The sequence below is a fragment of the Tachypleus tridentatus genome, chromosome 10 (assembly GCF_004210375.1).
Source record: "Tachypleus tridentatus isolate NWPU-2018 chromosome 10, ASM421037v1, whole genome shotgun sequence".
NCBI lineage: Eukaryota > Metazoa > Arthropoda > Merostomata > Xiphosura > Limulidae > Tachypleus > Tachypleus tridentatus.
This window is the reverse complement of record NC_134834.1, coordinates 86,677,470-86,698,039: the sequence shown is the minus strand read 5'-3', so window position 1 is coordinate 86,698,039 and position 20,570 is coordinate 86,677,470. Positions and strand designations below refer to the sequence as shown.

At 34.3% G+C, this 20,570-nt stretch overlaps 1 pseudogene across 1 annotated transcript in view; it reads left to right on the top strand.

Annotated features, from left to right (window-relative positions):
- LOC143228391 (uncharacterized) overlaps nucleotides 1–20,570 on the top strand; it is a 79,208-nt pseudogene that overhangs the window by 39,926 nt on the left and 18,712 nt on the right. Inside the window, exons 3-4 of the transcript XR_013015325.1 lie at nucleotides 1,160–1,769; nucleotides 15,568–15,668. The product of XR_013015325.1 is annotated as an uncharacterized LOC143228391 (transcript). The remainder of the gene's footprint in view (nucleotides 1–1,159; nucleotides 1,770–15,567; nucleotides 15,669–20,570) is intronic.

Sequence of the window (20,570 nt, the reverse complement as noted above, 5' to 3'; positions counted from 1 at the left end):
ACCCATCGACGCGTTTACAAATTTAGGTAATCCATTCGCATGCTGAAGTTAACGTGAGCCAAAAGAAAGTTATGTTGGTGAAAATAGGTGTTAGTAGGTTTATTATTACATTCGATTTAACGAGGTCAAAGAGCTACTGTATTCGTCCTTGTTTGTACCCGAGTGTGTGATCACATTATCTCCAAAAATAATACAATTACGAGGTATTGCTAGCCATGAATGACGATGACATAGATAGTATAATAAAGAAATCCCTTGTGGTTTCGCAGCAGAACTTTTACATGGATTGTTTATAAATAAATACTATTTAACAGATAGCACAAATGACTTGTAGAATGTGTAATTTAACAACAAACAAAAATAGGTAACTGAATTTGTAATTGATGTGAATATAAATAGACCTTGCCAGAAGTTTTACCTGATGAATTACAAGCAGCTTCATTACAAATTCTAAATATGTGCACCTCATTTTAAGTTTAATTTTATAACTAACCACTTTCTGTTTCCGTTATAAATGTTGGTAATGTATATTAATATATAAGCCCTTAAACTTGCCGGGGAGATGTATACTTTCGCTGACGTTGTGCCATTAAGTTTCCTTGTAACAAAACTGTTGTGTGCTATACTTTTAATATTTGAAGACTCTTAACCAAATAACATTAGTGCACCGTATTTGAATGGATTCGTGTTCACAATTTATACGCATTAGGTTGAAAGGTCTCCTTTTGCAGAATCTTTTAATATTTCTTTGTAGTGCGGGTTCACTGCAGTGGTTTTTTTCAACTTTTTTCCTGTTGGTATACTACTGAAAGAATGTTTTAACCATTGTGCCTTTGATAAAAGATCTACATAAAACACTTGCGTATGTAAATAATGTATGTATTTGCGGTCGCGATCTCAAACTCGACAACCATTGTGTAAAACTAGTTATGAAAACAATCTTTGTGTATAACACTTTATTATGGCTTTGCAAAATAGTTACTTTTTCGTAAAATTAGAATATGCGCATTTTTATTAAACATTTGATTTCACGACATGCACATTAAGATCCAATAAGAATAGAGTTTCCACTACAACTGCAAATGTGTTCGTGAAATTATAACGCATATAAATAATACCTTAAGAGATAAGTTATTTAGGTTTTCTGTTCGTCCTGTAGGTTCGGCGGTGGATATAAGTTCCTCCTTACTAAACGTGTACGATTGCCTAGTGAGGAAGAGCGAAGATGAAAACGTAGAGGATAAAAATGAAGAAAATATTTCCAGTGAAGTCATCAGTACAGATGTTTGCCAGCCACTTTGTTCTGGTGTTCATAATCCAAACAGTTTGGCAGGTAGTAGAACCAGAAGCCAGCCACGTTTTCCGAATAACTTGTCAGTGAATGACACTTGTACAAAGCGTCCTGTTAGCACGAGCTCAGTGTCTTCTTCTTCATCTTCATCATCATCTTCGTTTCTTCGAAATGGAATGGATGTTAAGAGGTTTTACATGGCAAGTAATGAAAGTTTAGCAGATAACGGTCCTGATGAAGACAACGTTCTCTCCCGTGACCGCCTCTCTCATCACACCCGAATTAGTGAACAGAAAACACTTGGTCTGAGAGGTAGTAAACATGGGACAGCAGACTTTGGTAATAGAATCAATCAGAAAGGCGTGGCTCTTTGTCGTCAGGTGACCTATGATCCCAGTCTTTGTCCAACAGACCGGTCATCATGGAGATAGTGGACACTGAGAGGACTTATGTCAACGATTTACAAGAAATAATTAACGTAAGTGACTTTTTTTTTTAATTCACGGTAACTTGTATGAAATTAACTTAGAAAATTTTCTGTTTTTTCTCTTTTTTTTTTTCAGTTTTTACCGCTGTTCCTGATGATATTCTAATCTATCGAAGATAGCACCTTACGATAACTTTGGATATAATGTTTGCTAAAATAACTGCAGTAGTGTTTTCTACTCCGACACTACGAATTACTTGTCTAAAAGTTTAAGTTAACAAAACACTGTCCCATCGATGTTTGTATTCACTGTGTAATAAATCAGTTTTACCATTAAATCTACGCAACCATAACATGCTATACCAGTATAATTGTTCTGCACTACATACGAGTATGATATTCATTAATCTCTCCCAAACCAACATTTTTATGCGATACTAAAACTAATATTTAATTTTATGACTTGGTTGATAAGTATAAAGCTATACAATGAGCTAGTTGTGTTCTACCCACCACGGGTATCTAAACCCGATTTTTAGCGTCATAATCTCAGGAGATAAAAATGTTTAACGCACCCTATTAAAAAAAAAAATTGTTACACGTGTAAGCAAGTACGTGTCCACTTGGGTGGCAACCACCCCATGTGAAATATCAGAATTTACTCTTAAGGTTTTAAAATTTTTCCTACATTATGACTTCTACTGACATGAACGTATTAATCTTTATTTGGACGGGTGGGGTATTCGTAGTATGTATTTTAAACCGACAAAGGTATCTCTAACCAGGTGGAACCCATGGATGAATTTAATGATAGTTTGAGACAGTATCATACTGTGCAAGGACAGCCCTAGGTAATTTTTACTTTTTGAAAATTATAGACAATATATACACTTCGTAAAGGGGGAGAAAAACCTGCCGTTTCTGCCCCCTAAAACTAAAAAAAATATCCTAGGAACATCACTGCGTGCTTGACAAAAGCTTACTCGCTACCGTCATCATAATTAGGTATGTTATCATATATTTTTCTATATAAATTATATACAATTCAAAATGTCCTTATACACAATATCTGTGTATCAATTTAAAAATAAAAAGACTGTTATTATAAAAAGGTTAGAGGTTGAACTTTTAATTTGTGCAATATTATTGTTCATTTAGCGCAAAGCGACACAATGAAATCTCAGACTCTGGCGTTGTGAGTTCAGAAAGCTACTTTGACACACGGACGGCGGATTTGTAAGAAGGTGCGGGCTGTAATACCCAGCGGACCGGATTCTTTTTTTTTTAATGTAGTTTGATCTAAAGGGATTTCTCTATGCTCAGCCTCGAAGTTATCAGGATTTATCGGAGCCATATCCATTATCTCATATTTCAAAACCTAGTTTTGAAAGTTTGATTTCCTTTAAAAAATTGTGCCGTTTGTACAATAGTATATTGCTGTCATTGCAAATCAGTCAAATAAAAATTCACGGCAGGAATTTAAGTTTAATATATTTTAAGCCTCAAAGAATTTGGGGCTGTGAAATCAACATGGGGTGTACCAAAACTTATTTTCTTCGCCCAGTCGACCCAATCATTTTAAATTTGTTTTTGTTGTGAAGAAGATAATAATTTAATAATATAAACTACAACACTAAAAGTTATTCATTTTTAATAAAATCAGCCTTGGATTATTTTTTCTTTTTAAAAAGTTTGGTATTATTGATCACCGTAGAAAAATAGAAAGAAAAAAAGAAAATTATTAGTGACGTATTTTCGTCATTCGTCTGAACGTAGTTACGGCATTGCCCATAAATGTTTTATTATTTTTCTTGAACCACATCAGACTTGAAGATGAAAAACTCGGATAGGCTTAACCCTAAATTTTCAAATGCGATTTATCATATTCACTGTTGATTCCGTAGGCGCGCTGTAAGTGTAACTTGAATTATTTTTGCTTGGCCACGACTCAGTAAAGACACTTTTACTGAAAAAAAAAAAAAAAAAATCCGACAAACTCTGATATCAGTAAGAAACTGAATGTTTTAGTAAATCTGACTGATGCTTCAAATTAGCCGCGAAGATTTGAAGGTGTACAAATATGTGCTTTGTGATAACACGTCGCAACTTTCAGTTTAGATATCTGATGATGTACAGGTACTATCGTTATTCTTAAAAGCATTAATTTTACGTATTAAAAGTAGCGTATCTAATCGCAACAATCCAACTTTTTAACTTCACGACGCTCTTTCGGAAGTTTTCTTGAGTTAAAGTGAACCGTCGTTTTATTGCTATTGTCAACATTCATGTTACTGAAACTTACATAATGACATCAAGCTACATTAGATGGAGGAGATGAGGAAACAGTTCTGGTAGTTTTGATTACTCACTAGAGGATCGTTCTCAAGGTTGTTCCACCAACAACGGCTTTTCAAACGTGTGCCGAGATAACTGTAAAACGTTTCTTTAGGTTTACTTTACTATTTAATCGTTTTAACCATCAGCAGTGATACAGTCATGCTTATGTGAACAGAATATCTCTAACAGAAAATGAAACTTCTGCTGAACATACCAGTCAGATTATTCTTCGTGGCATAGTCATGTTTTGTTAAAGGTATGTTCACGGGAAAAGTGAGACAATATGCTGGCGACATATGTGTTTCGTCTTTTTAATGTTTTGTGTTTGACATAGTTTCTACTCTTTGTTGTATCTCTGGAACTGAAGGTGACCCGATGGGTTGTTTTTATTTATATTAAGTGTTAAGGCTAAGAATGGAAATAGGTTGCGAGACACAGCTGGGAACGTTCCCTGAGTCCAGTTTCACAATGTGCTTTATTTTTTTATTCGTCCGATATTACGAAATAGAACACAGGTTATAAGTTTGTTTGTGTAGTGAAGTAGCTATGAGTGAAATTTGAACACGTTGATTTTTTTAGATATTTTCGAAAACAAACGCAATGTTTTTTTTTAATCCATCATTGGTTGATCTTCAGCCTTAAGCTGCATTACAACGTGTATCGTATGCTTAAATAAAGTTTGTAACATTTCTCCAAGAAGAGATTGATATTTGTTACACCATGCCTGTAAACAGTGACGTACCTTTATTATGCTCCCATCAGATTCCAATATAAAGTTGCCTATGTTCATATGTGTTTATCTTTCCTATTACTTTATTTTGTTGGAAGGGAGTCTTAGTCTTACGAAAATAAAATCACTTCCCTTGCATGTTTATTTACGCATAAGTACCTTTCCACGCATGATGCAAACAACTAGTTATGTGTTACCAGCCATGACAGTACGCCAAAATATAAAGAGTTGGAGTTTTGTCTTAAAAGAAAAAACAAAACAAAGAAAAACAAACATTTTATTTTTCTAATTACGTTATATAAATAATATTACATTCCAAATCCCAGAAGATAACGCCTAAAACCGTTAGGCCTAAAGATTAATGTCAAGTACTCTTCATTAGTTAAGACTAAAGGCAATAAGTTTGGAAGAAATAAATACAAATTGTATCTGAAATGGTAATAATAACATTGAAGAACTTCACGAAAACGTAATAAATACATGCAAATTATCTCAATAACGTCTACTTTAAATATTTTTAAAAGTCGTCAAGAACTTCGAAATGTCTACGTCAAGTTAAGTGTATGCATAAACTAAAGTTTAAAACGATCTTAAAAAAGTCTAATTCAAGACAGCCCTTATGAACTTTCCAAGTATGTACAGTTTTGCTGCTAAGTGACTCAAGAATGGAGCGTTACCTGATGACATCTGGCTTTTGTATGTACATTAATTAATTAATATTCTATTCTTTCTTTAATATTATAGTTTCATTAATACTTTTGTAAAATGTTTAATAGATATTTTCCTCTTTTTTATTTCTTACAGTTATTTTTATTTCTTAGCTTAGTGTATGGAATTATGGGTTCAGAATAAATTACATCTACTAAACTTGTCGAACCTGTCCATATATTACTGGGTAGCCAACTGGTTAAGTAATAGATTTTAATCTGAAGTTTTTATTTTATAACATTGTATATTTCTAGTCAGACCATTATATTATGCACGTTGTTTACTGAGTTAATTTATAATTCCGGTCTATGTAGGTAGCTTGTCTTGAAAAACACAACGAATAAGGACGGATAAGGAAGTGCGGTTAGAGCAGTGGTATGTCACAAAACACACTCCATATTTCCAACTGTGGATATTTGTAACACTGACAGCCAATCCCGCTATTCGGTTAATATTAGCTTTCTAGGCGATGGCTGCTTTTGACGTGTTATCATTCTGATCAGCAGTTCTAAGTTAGGGATCGCTGTGCCTGACATTTGTGTTTTCTGACCTGACCGTGTAGTCTGATTAAGTGGTTAGGGCGCTTGACTTGTGGTTTTTGACGTTTGAGAAACTTGTGGTTTTCATTTACTAGCTCTCCAATAAGTGATCAGCAAAACCCTTGCTTTTGGTGTTATTTGAGCGCTCGACTCGTAATCTGAGGGTCGCGGGTTCGAATCCCCATCACATTGAACATGCTCGTCCTTTCAGCTGTGCGGGCGTTATAATTTCATGGGCAACCCCATTATTCGTTGGTAAAAGAGTAGCCCCGGAATTGGCGGTGGGTGATGATGACTAGCTGTTTTCCCTCTAGTCTTTCATCCCTAAATTAGGGACGGCTAGCGTAGTTAACTTTCTTGTAGCTTTGTGCGATATTCTAAACCAAACTAAATCGTTTAGTCCGTGTATTGCATGAAGTATCGGTCAGGTTGAAAATATCGAATACCTAATTTCTAATTTTTTGTTTATAAGAAAATTATAATTGCTTCAACTTTATGTTAATAGTTAATTGCAAGTGTTGTTTTATGGACTGATTCTTTTATTATTACAAAAATGGACTAGTACTGCTGTTTTGAAATTAGTATTGAAATATGGCCAAGTAAATAAACTGATCGAAGTTCTTTTGAGTATAGCGTATTTTTAAGCAATGTTTGAGACTGTGTGCCAGAGCATAACTTACGTCAACACTATTGGTTGTTTCTAAATACGGTGGATATTTTATTTTATATATATTAAAAAAAGTTTAAAACGTTTGGTGTTGATACTGAAACACAATGTTGGTCATGAGGTCTCGGTGTCAGTTTTTAAATATTTAGGTATATGTCAAACAGTTAAGTCATTTGTAAGCTACATTGCTTGCATTAGTGCCTCCACCTCGGTGGACTCAGCAGATAGCCCGATGTGGCTTTGCTGTGAGAACGCACACGCACATGCATTAGAGCCGTTAAGTAAAAACACAAGGTAGTATTGAATTTCGAAAATACTAAAATGTTAAGGAAAACGTATGTGATTCTCTGAGTTTGGTTAGTGGAATATAAGTTTCCTGGTTTAACGAACGTTTGGTTATATATCGATTTGTGTACACAAAGTTCAGTCAAGTAATACTGAGGTGTGAAGTATTTGAATAAAAAATAAACTTCCTGTCCAAGGATTTGTCAAAATGATAGATGTCCTCCCACTTTCCTCTCCGTTTCACAAAACACACAAATAAATGTAACTTTTCAAATTTTGCTTTTGTTATTTGACATTGAACACAATCAAAACCTTGTCGGTTTTCGTTGGGTTTTATTCGAAAATGGCGTATTTCGCATTTTACCTTTGTAAAATCTTTATTTATATTCATTTTATAGCACAGTACTTAGAATCCTACATGCAAGAACTGATAAAGAATTCACAATTCGTGACGACATTAATGTAAACCGAAATGGTATCTGAGTGGTTATAGTGTTGCCAGTGAGACTTCCTCGGGCTCGTCTTGTAAACAAACGGAATGATATCAATGCGTCTGTTACCGTATGTATGTGTCATGTAATGTAAACAAATAGAATTATATCAATGTGTGTGTTACTATGTGTGTGTTGTGTAAACAAACGGAATATCGTCGTGTTGATTTAGTATGTTTGTTTTTGTCTGTTTTCGTGAACTAACGAATATGTATAGTTAGGTACGTACGTAGTTTCGGTTTGAATTTTGGAAATATATATTTCTAAATTCCTTTGTATATGCTAGACTTTTGCAGTTTAGACTTGTCAGGAATTCACGTGGCCACCTGGAAATCGACACGAGGTATCTTTGTAGTAAAATAATGAACGATGTTTAAGGAACGTTCGCGCCCGCGTCGCGCTAAACATGCTCGCCCTCCCAGCCGTGGGGGCGTATAATGTTACGGTCAATCCCACTATTCGTTGGTAAAAGAGTAGCCCAAGAGTTGGCGGTGGGTGGTGATGACTAGCTGCCTTCCCTCTAGTCTTACACTGCTAAATTAGGGACGGCTAGCACAGATAGCCCTCGAGTAGCTTTGTGCGAAATTCCAAAACAAACAAACAAACGTTTAAGGAACAACAATAATAATTAAAAATAAATTGCTTGTTCAACGGGCAAAGTGTAACAGTATAACTTGTCGTTCGTAAAAAACGTAGTTGCTTCGGGCGTCGGGCGATACAAATTCCACACTCCCGGTCGTATATATATATATATTAGATGTATTAGGGCAATGCACCGGAAAGTGTTCTGTTTCAAGACTAAATAAAACTTAAATTAGGAGTAACAAATACTTTCATTTCTTGCTTTTGAAGTTCATATATCTTGTTGTGTTCTAACCAACAGAGTGCGTAATTCTCGTGCTTAATTGCATGTGCACGTTTTACTGACGCTACGGTAGTACAAATTGCAGCGTTAGGCGTCCTTTATGATACGTCATTTTAGTGTCCAATGTGTGATTGACAGAAAACACATAACTGTGGTGCCAACTGTTAAAATAGATGACATGCTTCATGTGGCTTTCGGCCCCCTTCCGGGCAAATTAATAGACAATATTTGAAAAATAGAGTAAGGTTAAAAATAATACTTTAGAAATATGAAAGGTCTGTTATTTGCAAGACCTTTTTCACGCTTTGTATTGTATGGAATGTTTACGTAATACATTGTTATAGCATTAATCACACTTCGATACAAAGATATTAGTCAAAGAGGTACTCCGTTTGCCATACTCGTATTGAAATAATCTCGATAACCGGTCAAAAATATTTCTTTAAATCGGTTCAGTGCTACTTGCCAGATTATACTAAGGTGTTCCAACATCTGTTTATTACGACTGCATTTTTACCACATCTGCATAGAAACTGAACATACCCTTTTGCACCAACGTTGGATAGGCCTTGCATTACAGCTATGTTGTGTTCGTTTTTTTAAGTGTAATTGGTTAATAGTAATATATGTTTAACATTTTGGTCAATATTAATGGTGTATCTGATACCGCTAACGAAAACCTTTAAGAAGTGAATGTAACTCAGCTGTATGAAGTACAATGAGTTAATCATGTGATCCGATTCGATGTTGTATCTTAACTTTATCAATAATTATTATTTAGTATGTTGCATTAACCTACGTAAGTGACGATAAATATCATAATCAAACGTTTATTAATCATGTTTGTTTGTCAAGCCCAAAGCTCCTCAATAGGCTATTCAAACTCTGCCCACATGGGTATTGAACCTCGAATTTTAACGCTATAAATTCTTGGGAGTTATTTTACAAGCAGATAAGAGAGAAATAAGAAAGCAATATTAAGAAAAATGTGGTTTTAATTTAAATTGTTAGTATGCTGTACAGAGGTATTTTCACCGTATTTACCACCACACATATATGTATTTATGATGTGTGCACTTTGTTTTTGACTGGGAGATGTAAAACTGTTCTGTTTGTTGTAGGTGGCTAATGCTGGGTGGAAAGTTTCAACTGCAAACCAACCTTAGTGTTGTTCCGTATTATAATTTATTTCGGACGTGTCTGATTTATGTTACGTTACGTCCTACTATTTCAAATAGCTGGAAATTTCAATTTAAAGTTAATTAAGCGTTAATATGTATCAAATTCATGATATTTGCCAACAAGATGTATGCACACAATTTTCTTTCTTAACACAAATATATTTTAATATACAATAATACAATTTATAATAACGGTTATTACAAATAATTATTTATATACAGCAGTTTTTCAAAATTACAGACAATCCGGTCTAGAACTGAATATTTTATCCGCGATCCAGGTCCGTGAAGGGCACATTTGATATTTTCACACCTCGTTTAAGATAGGTAGTTCAGTTGGTCTAACGCCGCTTATAAGCTGACTTTTGCAGACGAAGGTATTTAATATTCTTGTAGATTTGTTTGTTTGTTTTGGAATTTCGCACAAAGCTACTCGAGGGCTATCTGTGCTAGCCGTCCCTAATTTAGCAGTGTAAGACTAGAGGGAAGGCAGCTAGTCATCACCACCCACCGCCAACTCTTGGGCTACTCTTTTACCAACGAGTAGTGGGATTGACCGTCACAGTATACACCCCCACGGCTGAGAGGGCGAGCATATTTAGCGCGACGCGGGCGCGAACCCGCGACCCTCGGATTACGAGTCGCACGCCTTACGCGCTTGGCCATTATTCTTGTAGAATTACTAACGTCCGAATTTAATTCACTTAAGTTAAACGGTTGTAATGTTCGAAATCTATAATCGTTTCTGATCGAATTCGGTACTTTTAAGATTAATAATCGCTAAACACAATTATAGTTTCCGAGGCTATAGTACATTAGCTGTAGCTGATCAATAACAATAACAACATTATGTAACACAAACTTTGTTCCTATAGTACATTAACTGCAGCTGATCAATAACAATAACAACACTATGTAACACAAACTTTGTTCCTATAGTACATTAACTGTAGCTGATCAATAACAACACTATGTAACACAAACTTTGTTCCTGGATAGTATGTGTTATTTCTCAATTGCTTATGTTATAAATGCACAGAAAATGGCCATTAATCTTTTCAAAGTTTGCTTTTGTGGCATGGATAATGAAATTTAGAAATTAATCTATTTTCTATGTAAAAACGGGCAAATTTGCACATTTTCATTTACATACGGTCTGAATAAAACAACATGTGAATCAAAATTTACATATATTTATACTGAATTTATACAAAAATCTGTATAAGTAAGTAGTTTTTCGAGATTTGCGACTGTAATGTATCAGCTCCCAAATATCGTCTCCCATCATGTTTTCGTTATACGCTCCCAGGTCACAAAAGCGAAGTTTGAAGAGAAAAATAGGCCTTTTCCATTTACTTTAGGCATAAGCAATTGGGAAATAACACTCTCTGCCCAGGAACAAGAAAAAATAAAAATTGTACTACATAGTATATATTTGTCTCTTGTCGCGTCGACTTTATATACCAATCACAAGAGATTCTTGAACTTTCAACAATGTTCGAAAACGCGTTCGTAAAACAAATGTTGTTGATTCTTATTCTCAACAATCTTCTACAGATTTAAAGAGCACGCGGAACTTGCGTAATACACATCCAACAATATACGTCCCATTCATCAAACTGAAATGCACGTAAGTATTAAATGTATAACGGTAAACCCATTAATGTAAAGATGAAGACTGGCAGAAGTCTGGTAAGCCTACACTTGTTATTTGCCGAAAGGTACACAAACATGTTAACATCCTTCTGTTAATGTCTCTTTTTTTTTTTAAAAAAAAAAAAAGTCGTCTGTCAAGTCCGTAAACGCATAGAAATATTAATATAATCCTTTAACACAAAAGAACTTAATAGGTATGATGCTTTCAGGTATATTACTTTAATGTCTAAACCTCATTTTACCTTTTAGCAGCTTTTTCAGATGAATAAAATAACCATCAATAAAAAGATATATGTAGGTAACGTTTGTGTTTTCAAGGTAAAATAGGAAACACTTTACTTTGTTTTAAAGCTAATATTCTTGAAAATCCTTGTGGATCATTACTGCTGTGGCTAGCTAAATACGCCGGTTTTTGTCGACGTCTCCGCTTGGCGGTAACTTTGTGAAACTCAACAAATAATGCCATTTATGCAAAATAATTTACGTTCTTTTCCGGTATGAAACTTGTGACTAAACAAACTAGGCTATGGATTAAAACATAATCAGATTATCACATTGTTTTTACAACAGTAATACGGATTTTATCCGTAATTGGTGTAATTCGCTAACGGTTTAAGAAAATTATTTTTTATTTTAAGATGTAATTAATTGTATCTTTTGAATGACAAGGAATGAGTGATTCAGGGAAACGTAGCTACAAAGATGAAAGAAATCCATTTTGCCTTAGTGAAAAGTGCTTATTACATATTATATACTTTGTGTTTCATTTGTTTAAAGCACATATGAAACAAGTATTTGAAGTGAAAGCATAGACTATTACTGTTGATGGTTGTATTTTTGATATTTTGATTTAGATGTTTGTTTGCTAGAACGAGCGTGTAAATACGTGGTGATGATGCAATGTATCTAGAAATTTTGTAAAAATTAAGAACTGTAGAATCTATTTCCTGTTCAATGTATAAATAAGGTGCCATGTAAGTACCAGAATCACTAGTTATTTATCAGTGAATGAGTCTATCAGTTCAGTGAATCATACAATGAGCTAAGTCTATTTCAATGTATATGCATTAAATTATTGAGTTGTTCAGTTTTTGTATCGAATGATATTTTATTCGTGAGTTACGTGTAAGAGTTTTTGCAGCCTGTAATAAACGTTAAAGAAATAAACTACATGTAATTCGCTATTGTTCATGGACCGGATTTGATGCTCTTTAAACCAAGTAATCCAGATGAACCCGTCCATTTATAGAAAACATTATGTAATTGAGGATCGTAAAATTTAGTTGAAAAATATATTTCGTTTAATGAAGTAAATAAATAGCGCAAAAGTAATAATCCAAAAACCACACGTATCCTACTTAATGACTTCAGGCATTTGATGATTTTTTTTTCATTTTTGTCATTAGCTGTACCGCATAAAAAAATCATATTCTACAATTACTGTAACATACGTTTGTGTAAACTATTAACCAATTTAATTATAAAACCTGTAATATGTACATTACACACACGTACACGGCATAGTGCGATATATGACTATAAAAGTACCGCGTAGAACGCGACCTATATTTCAATGACTTCACTATGATGGCACCTCGTGCGTCCGCCTCATTCGCCTTCAGATGTACTTTATACGAACAATCGAACATTTGGAGTACGTAATAAACCAGTATAGTGTAGCATAAAACTGAACTGGCTGTAGCACACGAACCATCTATCTGAAGAGCACGTGATACACGAGGCGCTAAACAGTTTCGTTTGGCGCCTGCTTCTTATCGTAAAAATTGACATGTTTGACAAATTCGAATCTTTCGTCCGCTTGCTTATCTACTTGAACTTTGGAAGGCCCACAAGAGCTCTATCAAATGTCAACAAAATACATACGGTCTCATTTTCATATATCCTTTTAAAATTTCTTCATATATCTCTAGGCCCGGCATGGCTAGGTGGTTAAGGAGCTCGACTCGTAATTCCCGTCACACCAAACATGCTCGTGGGGACGTTACAATGTAACGGTCAATCCCAATATTCGTTGGTAAAAGAGTAGCCCAAAAGTTGGCGGTGGGTTGTGATGACTAGCTGCTCTCCCTCTAGTCTTACCTTGTTCAATTAGGGACGGCTAGCGCAGATAACCCTCGTGTGGCTATGCGCGAAATTCAAACACAAACAAACATATATCTCTAATCGTGGTTTTGCATACATTTCTTTGTATGGATTCTGCTACATAAACCTCTGCATAGTTAAATATATTATTATATGTATGATTTAATATATTATTTCTTTTGATATATATCGTTCTATGCACATGTGTAAATAAATTTTTGTATTTACATTCTCGTATATCTGATGCATAATTTCATAAAACTTTCAGTTTTTAGTTTGACAGATTATTTGTGTACAGTTTTGCATATGTGTGTGGTTTTCGTCTTTCCTTCCACATGTGTTTTCACATTTTACGTACGGCTTGTCTATCGTCATGCAGTAGCATACCTTTGGTATCGTTAAATAGGGGAAGATGCGGTTTCTGTAGGTAAAAATTAGCGAGAATGTTTCCCGTGAAAATTATGGTTTTGAAATAAAAAAAACTGAACACATTTTTTTGGCGTCTCATCAAACTACGTGGCGCTTACTTTACATTGCCTCCAGTAGGTGGTGTCCATCGTGCTATTTTTAATTCAGCCATCTATTAACAGAGCTTCAACTTTAGTCGTCTGGGGTCTATCACGTTCTAAACATAATGTTTAGTTTGTTTATTAAACGTACATGTAATATGGACCTTATCTCAGTTGAAAAATAAGTACTTTTATTTTCGTGACCTATTTATGTTGTTGTTGAACAAACAAGATATACTTTGCAGATTTACCTCTTGTAAGCTTTCACAAAAATATCAAACCCAAAATATTTTGATTCACGTCAGATTCAGATTTGTGTGCTTGTGTTGAATGTTAGAATTAAACGTGTCTCGTCATTTTAACTTTTGTGCTCAGTTTTCATAAATACTTAGTTGCAGAAGAACGAAAGTACATTGAGGAACTTAACGGTATTTATAACAACGAGCAACTCCATGTATTTCAAATGTAACGGGACGTTCTTTTAGGATACGCGAGATACGTTTCGTTCCAGAAGTATATGTATAATCATTGTTAGTTTATTTAAAGAAAAATCGGAATATTGAAAAAGATATTAAAAAGTGCAGTTTTACTGTTTTTTCTTTTATAACACTTGGATTGGATCATTTTGTGGATCTAATTCCTTTAAGTCTATGGCCCGACATGGCCAGGTGGTTAAGGCACTCGACTCGTAGTCTAAGGGTCGCCAGTTCGAATCCCCGGCACACTAACATGCTCTTCCTTTCAGCCGTGGGGGCATTATAAAGTGAAGGTCAATCCCGCTATTCGTGAGTAAAAATAGTAGCCCAAGGGTTAGCGATAACTAGCTGCTGCCTTCCCTCTGATCTGGGCCCGGCATGGCCAAGCGTGTTAAGGCGTGCGACTTGTAATCTGAGGGTCGCGGGTTCGCATCCCCGTCGCGCCAAACATGCTCGCCCTTTCAGCCGTGGGGGCGTTATAATGTGACGGTCAATCCCACTATTCGTTGGTGAAAGAGTAGCCCAAGAGTTGGCGGTGGGTGGTGATTAGCTGCCTTCCCTCTAGTCTTACACTGATAAATTAGGGACGGCTAGCATAGATAGCCCTCGAGTAGCTTTGTGCGAAATTAAAAAAAACAAACAAACAAACCCTCTGATCTTTCACTACTAAGTTAGGAACGGCTAGCGCAGATAGCCCTCATGTATCTTTGCTTTGATATTCTATTGATCTATATCAAACTTTGAAAGTGGGGTTGCTGTTCGGATCAACACCCTCTCACCAGTTTCACTCTTTGGGTATCTTGTGTGTCTACCTTTTGACGTATCTCAACTAAACTTGACCTACATTCTTTGGGCACCCCACCAAATAACAAAGGGGGTTGTCTCAGTTTTTATCTGTCTTCCTATTGCACTCCCCAGAGCCATATGTTTTATCTGTACTTTGAACATCTTTGCCACTTCGTTATCACTTTTGCATTTCTTTCTATGTATTAGTTAGTTTACCACAAACTCGGTGCTCTAGCTCATCAGATAAAGGAACATAAAATTAATTTTTTGGATTGGAAAATAACCTATATTATAACACTTTTACGTGGAGTGTTACAATTAACAAACTATTTCGCAGCAGGAAATTTCTTAATATCCTGGTGAACACAAGTAAACATAATAATTGTTGTCTTCATATCTTAGATGTAAGTTTGTAGATATTAATAACCTTATCCTTGTGGATATATAGGTAGATAGATAAGCAAGTGGATAAATAAATGTTTATATGCCATTTTAAACGGAAGTGTTTCTTTACAGGGATATTTTCAATACATGTTATCCTTAAAAACCCGGAACATAGGCGATAAAACTTTAGAAGATCTTTCTGGAAACATAGAAGACATATATGAATTTAATAAGTGAGTATTTTTTGTTTGTTTAACTACTTTATGTACATATTTTCAGTGTTACATTTCAAGTTATAGAAAAATAGATAGGGGCTGTTAGAAAAACAAGAATCGTTTGGTAATTCATTTTTTTTTCTCAAAATGCAGGGTTTTCCAAAATGCATATACCAAAAAAGTTGCATAACATTTGTACTATTTGAGATAACGTAACAATTCGAAAGGGCCCCGGTGATTAAGGCACTCGACTCGTAATCCGAGAGTCGCGGGTTTTAATCCCCGTCGCACCAAACATGCTCGCCCTTTCAGCCGTTGGGGCATTATAATGTAACGATCAATCCCACTATTCGTTGGTAAAAGAGTAGCGCAAGAGTTGGCGTGGGTGGTGATGACTAGCTGCTTTCCCTCTAGTCTTACACTGCTAGATTAGGGACTGCTATCGCAGATAGTCCTCGTGTAAGTTTGGGCGAATTTCAAAAACAACAAACAATTCAAAATGTCTTCTAAAGGCTTGTAGGTTTTATTTTACTTTATCAATAAACTTCTCTGTGTCTTTCATCACTAATTATAATTAGTGTAATTCTGCCTTCAAGTTCTAAGAAAAAATTTTCCATCACAGCTGTAGAAGTGGGTGAGACATCGTCACCGATACAAAGTTTTGGTTCCTCCAGATCCCTTCGTTTCTAATGGTACACCTTTTGTTCTCGAAACCCCAAACAAAGATAGAAGTAAAAAAAAAAAGTGTTTGTGTGTGTGTTTTTCTTATAGCAAAGCCACAAAGGGGTATCTGCTCAGCCCACCGAGGGGATTCGAACCCCTGATTTTAGCGTTGTAAATCCGGAGACATACCGCTGTACTAGCGGGGGGCCAAAAAAAAAAGTAAAATCAGAATAACTCGTCAGAAATTGTCATTCTACAGGGTGGCCCGTAAGTCCCTACCCATCCATATATCTTGTGTATCCAGTGTATCTGTTTACTGCCCCTCATTCTCGCTGCATAATATTATGCGACGCCATGTTCTGTGAGACATTTTCCTCAACACAGCAGGGGGTATCCTTCCAATTGCTGCGGTAACAGCTGCCTTCAACTCATCATTGGTATTATAACTTTGTTTATTATAACATATGGATGGGTAGGGACTTCGGGCCACCCTTTACTACAGGGTCAGTTCTGAGATAAAATATTTGTTAACTATAATTAACTTAAATAAAACTTGCAAGCCTTCAAAAGATATTGGTTTTAAATTTTGTCTTCTCAAATAATAGAGGTTATTCAAGTTATTTTTTGGTATATTCTTTCTGGGGCACCCTCTATTAATCTTTCTACCCCTACATGTTGAGTTCGTTTTATTCATGTTGAATCATGTACAAACGTCGTAGAATGATTACAAAAACGATTCTTAATCCTTTTATGACTGGAAGAAGGAGGATAGTGAGGTTATGTTACTGACGCTGTTTTGTTTTCATGTATTTTTGAAGAATCTTACACTATGGTACTGACTTACCTTTAAATGTATGTTTGTGTCTAATAGATATATAATATATAAAGTGTTATATAGGATGGAAATGGCTTGTAAGATTTTATTTCACTGTAAGGAAAACTTACAAATACTCACCTAATGGCCCAATGTTTTTATTGAAATATACTGAGAGACAAGTGCATTTCATGTATTGTTTTACTTAATTTGTTGATAAGAAAAACCAAGTGTTAATATTAGTCTTGAAAATTTGTGGAAAGATGTAATGTTATTTTTAATACATACAAAATTTAATGAAAATAATATTGGTAGACTTTAAAGATATTTGATAAGAGGGTGAAATATAGAATATATGATCACTCTTAAATATAGGTTTTTAATTAAAGTAGTTAACTATTATAGTTTGTAAAATATTGACATAAAATTATAAATATCCTAACATTTAATAACTTTTGCATAAAATGGTCAATTATAATGAAAAAGGTGAAAACTAAGAGAATTGTTAATTGATAAACAAAAGTAGTGCATAATCCAAGAAAACGTTGTGAGGTAACTGATTTAAGTATAACGCTCCACAGAGGGATTATGAGCCTTAGTCATATAAAGATTGACACAACACCATTTGATCTTATTAAAAATGTTAAAGTATGAAAAAATGTGAAGACTGTTCTGATATAAATTATATTTTTAGCTAAGCAAAATGAGATTATTTATATTCCATAAACACATTCTGCTACTTTTCACCATTGTAATTTATCCCAGACAACACAACGCACTAAGACTTCAACGAGCCGGAAATTTTAATTTTAATTTAGAAGTTAATTAAATATCAATATGTAATAAATTTATAGTGTTTTTCAATAAGATTGATACACAAAATTTTCTTTCTTAACACAAATATATTTTAATATACAAACAACAATAAATTTATAATACCAGTTATTACAAATAGTTATTTATATACACAGATTTTATAAATTATATTAAATCTTCTATCTGGTTTGTAACTGAATATTTTATCGATAATCCAGAACTACGACGAGCTAATTAATTTTATGTTGATACACAGAAAAACTTCAGTTGACGGAAGTGCTAGCTAGCTCTATTATTGTTTGGCCTAACGTGGTTTACAAGCTTACTTTTCGTAGAAATACTAACGTTTCAAGTTCAATTTTCTTCAAGTTGAATGGTTCGTAACGTTCATAACCTATAAACATTCCTGGTCAAATGTATGTACTTTTCCGATTAATAAGTGTTTACTACAGTTATAGTACAATGACTGTAGCGACCAAAATATTTTCTCTCTCATCGCGTTGCGATTGTTGTTTTTATACTCGTATTCACTTGACAACAATGTATATTTTACGATTAACGAAAGCATCGACGTATCTTTGAATACACATCCAACAATATACGTCACATGCATCAAGGGGAAACAAACGTAGGTATTAAATTAAAATAAAATAACATAAAAATACTTCCGTGAATATAAATTTCTCCTAACACAAATAACCTGAAATAAAGGTGTAATTAAAGTCTTAAATTAAAATTGTAGTTTCATTATTGCTTATCTTAGGGCAGTGACATCTGAGAGGTGCGCTGACAAAATTTGTTTTCATAATGTGTTTAAATGGTTTTATGAGAAGAATTTCAAACAGGTTAAGTAGCACAGAAAGTGCTGGAAACTTTCTGATATACCTCAAGGCGATTTACTGGATTTCTGGAACACCAGGGATAGCAGTAACAATGTGCCAATTTTTTTGTGAGCTGTTAAAAATTTAATATTTTATAAATTCGTATGTAGAGAATTAATATTTATGTTTTATTGATAAGTGGCCATACATTAGTTATACAAGGAAGAGTTTGTAACATTGTTATTATGAAAATGGTGTGTCTGTATATATTTCTATTTGTAAAAGATTTCTGTTACTGAACCCATATATTGTGGAATTCAAACCATTGTGATAAAAGAAGCTATCAAAAATTGTTATGAAACTTCAAGTAATAAGTACTCATTTGAATTAAGATATATGCTAATAAATGATGTTATGTTATTTGAGCATTTGGTCATTCCTACTCAGCATAAATATATTTGCATAAAACACACTGTTTTAAATATAGGAATTTAATATTTATAAAATGAAACTATATATAAAATACTTTGTCACTCGCTGAGACAGTGTTAAGTCTACGGATTTACAATGCTAAAATCAGGGGTTCGATTCCACAGTTTATGTAAGTAAAACAGAAATTCTAAACAAAGAACCTAACATCAATAAATATAAATGAAGCTGTCTTAATTGAAGAAGACAATCCCACTTTAAATTAACACCCCAGGGTACTAAGATATTTATATTAAAGAGTGAAACAATATCTGGTGATATGGCCTCTTTTTTTCTGTATTGTATATATACTCGTGTATCTCTGTAAACTACTTGTATCTGAGGATGACCAAATCTTGTCAAAATTGTATACGTTATTAATAAAGCTTTTTCGTTACCCAATCAAGCCACTTAAAATAATTATAGCTTAGTAACTTTATGTTTGTTTTGGCCATTCTTTATTAATCTGGTAACTTTATTAAAACTTGGTTTCCTTTTGCATTAGTACGAAAAAATCTAACTGAGGCAACAAGACAAGACAAGAGCTTTCAGCATCTGAGAAGCATGCAAACAAATTTGGGCAATAACTGGCACAGTGGAAGTGGTCCACAAGAGGTTCCACATCGTTAATATAAGCTGTGTTTCCAGTTCTCTCACTTGAAAGTGTTGAAGCACCATCAAACCGTTGCCCATCACGGTAGTTGATATTTAAGTCTATTTTGTTCATCTTCCTCAGTATAACTTTTCCAATACTTTCACTGAACATTTTAATCTATTTCATTTCATCAGTATTTTCCATATTAAATGTCCTTCCTTGGCTACTCCCCCCCCACTTTCTTCATTTCTTACGCCTTTTTATTTTCTCAAACTCAAAATAACAAATGGTGTCTTGTGAATCTGAAGTTGGAAACCATCCTTATGTGCAAATCATAGAACAACTGTTGTCGGTTTTCTTTTTGTTCAGTCAGTTGTTTCATAAGCTATTATTGCAAAGAAAGGTGCTTGTTTTGCCATATAAACTATTTTCCTCTTTGAGATCAGTTGACGGAAATAATATTTCTTTCTGCGTTGTCTTGGACCTGTGTGTTGAGTTATTTGATGTCTTCTACAAATGATCTTCTAGTATTTGGTCCCTTGTCTCACTAAACTCGTATATAGGTTATGGATAATAATTTCATTTAAAAATATGGCGGCTATGGCCTAGAGGTGGTCTAGGCCCACAGGATTTAATGATCTAGCCTTATTGCGGGAGCTCAAACTTGATCTATCATAGTACTTGTTCTGCAGTAGAGCGGTTTAATCGGATTATTCCATGCTTGAACTTAGTAATTTATATGA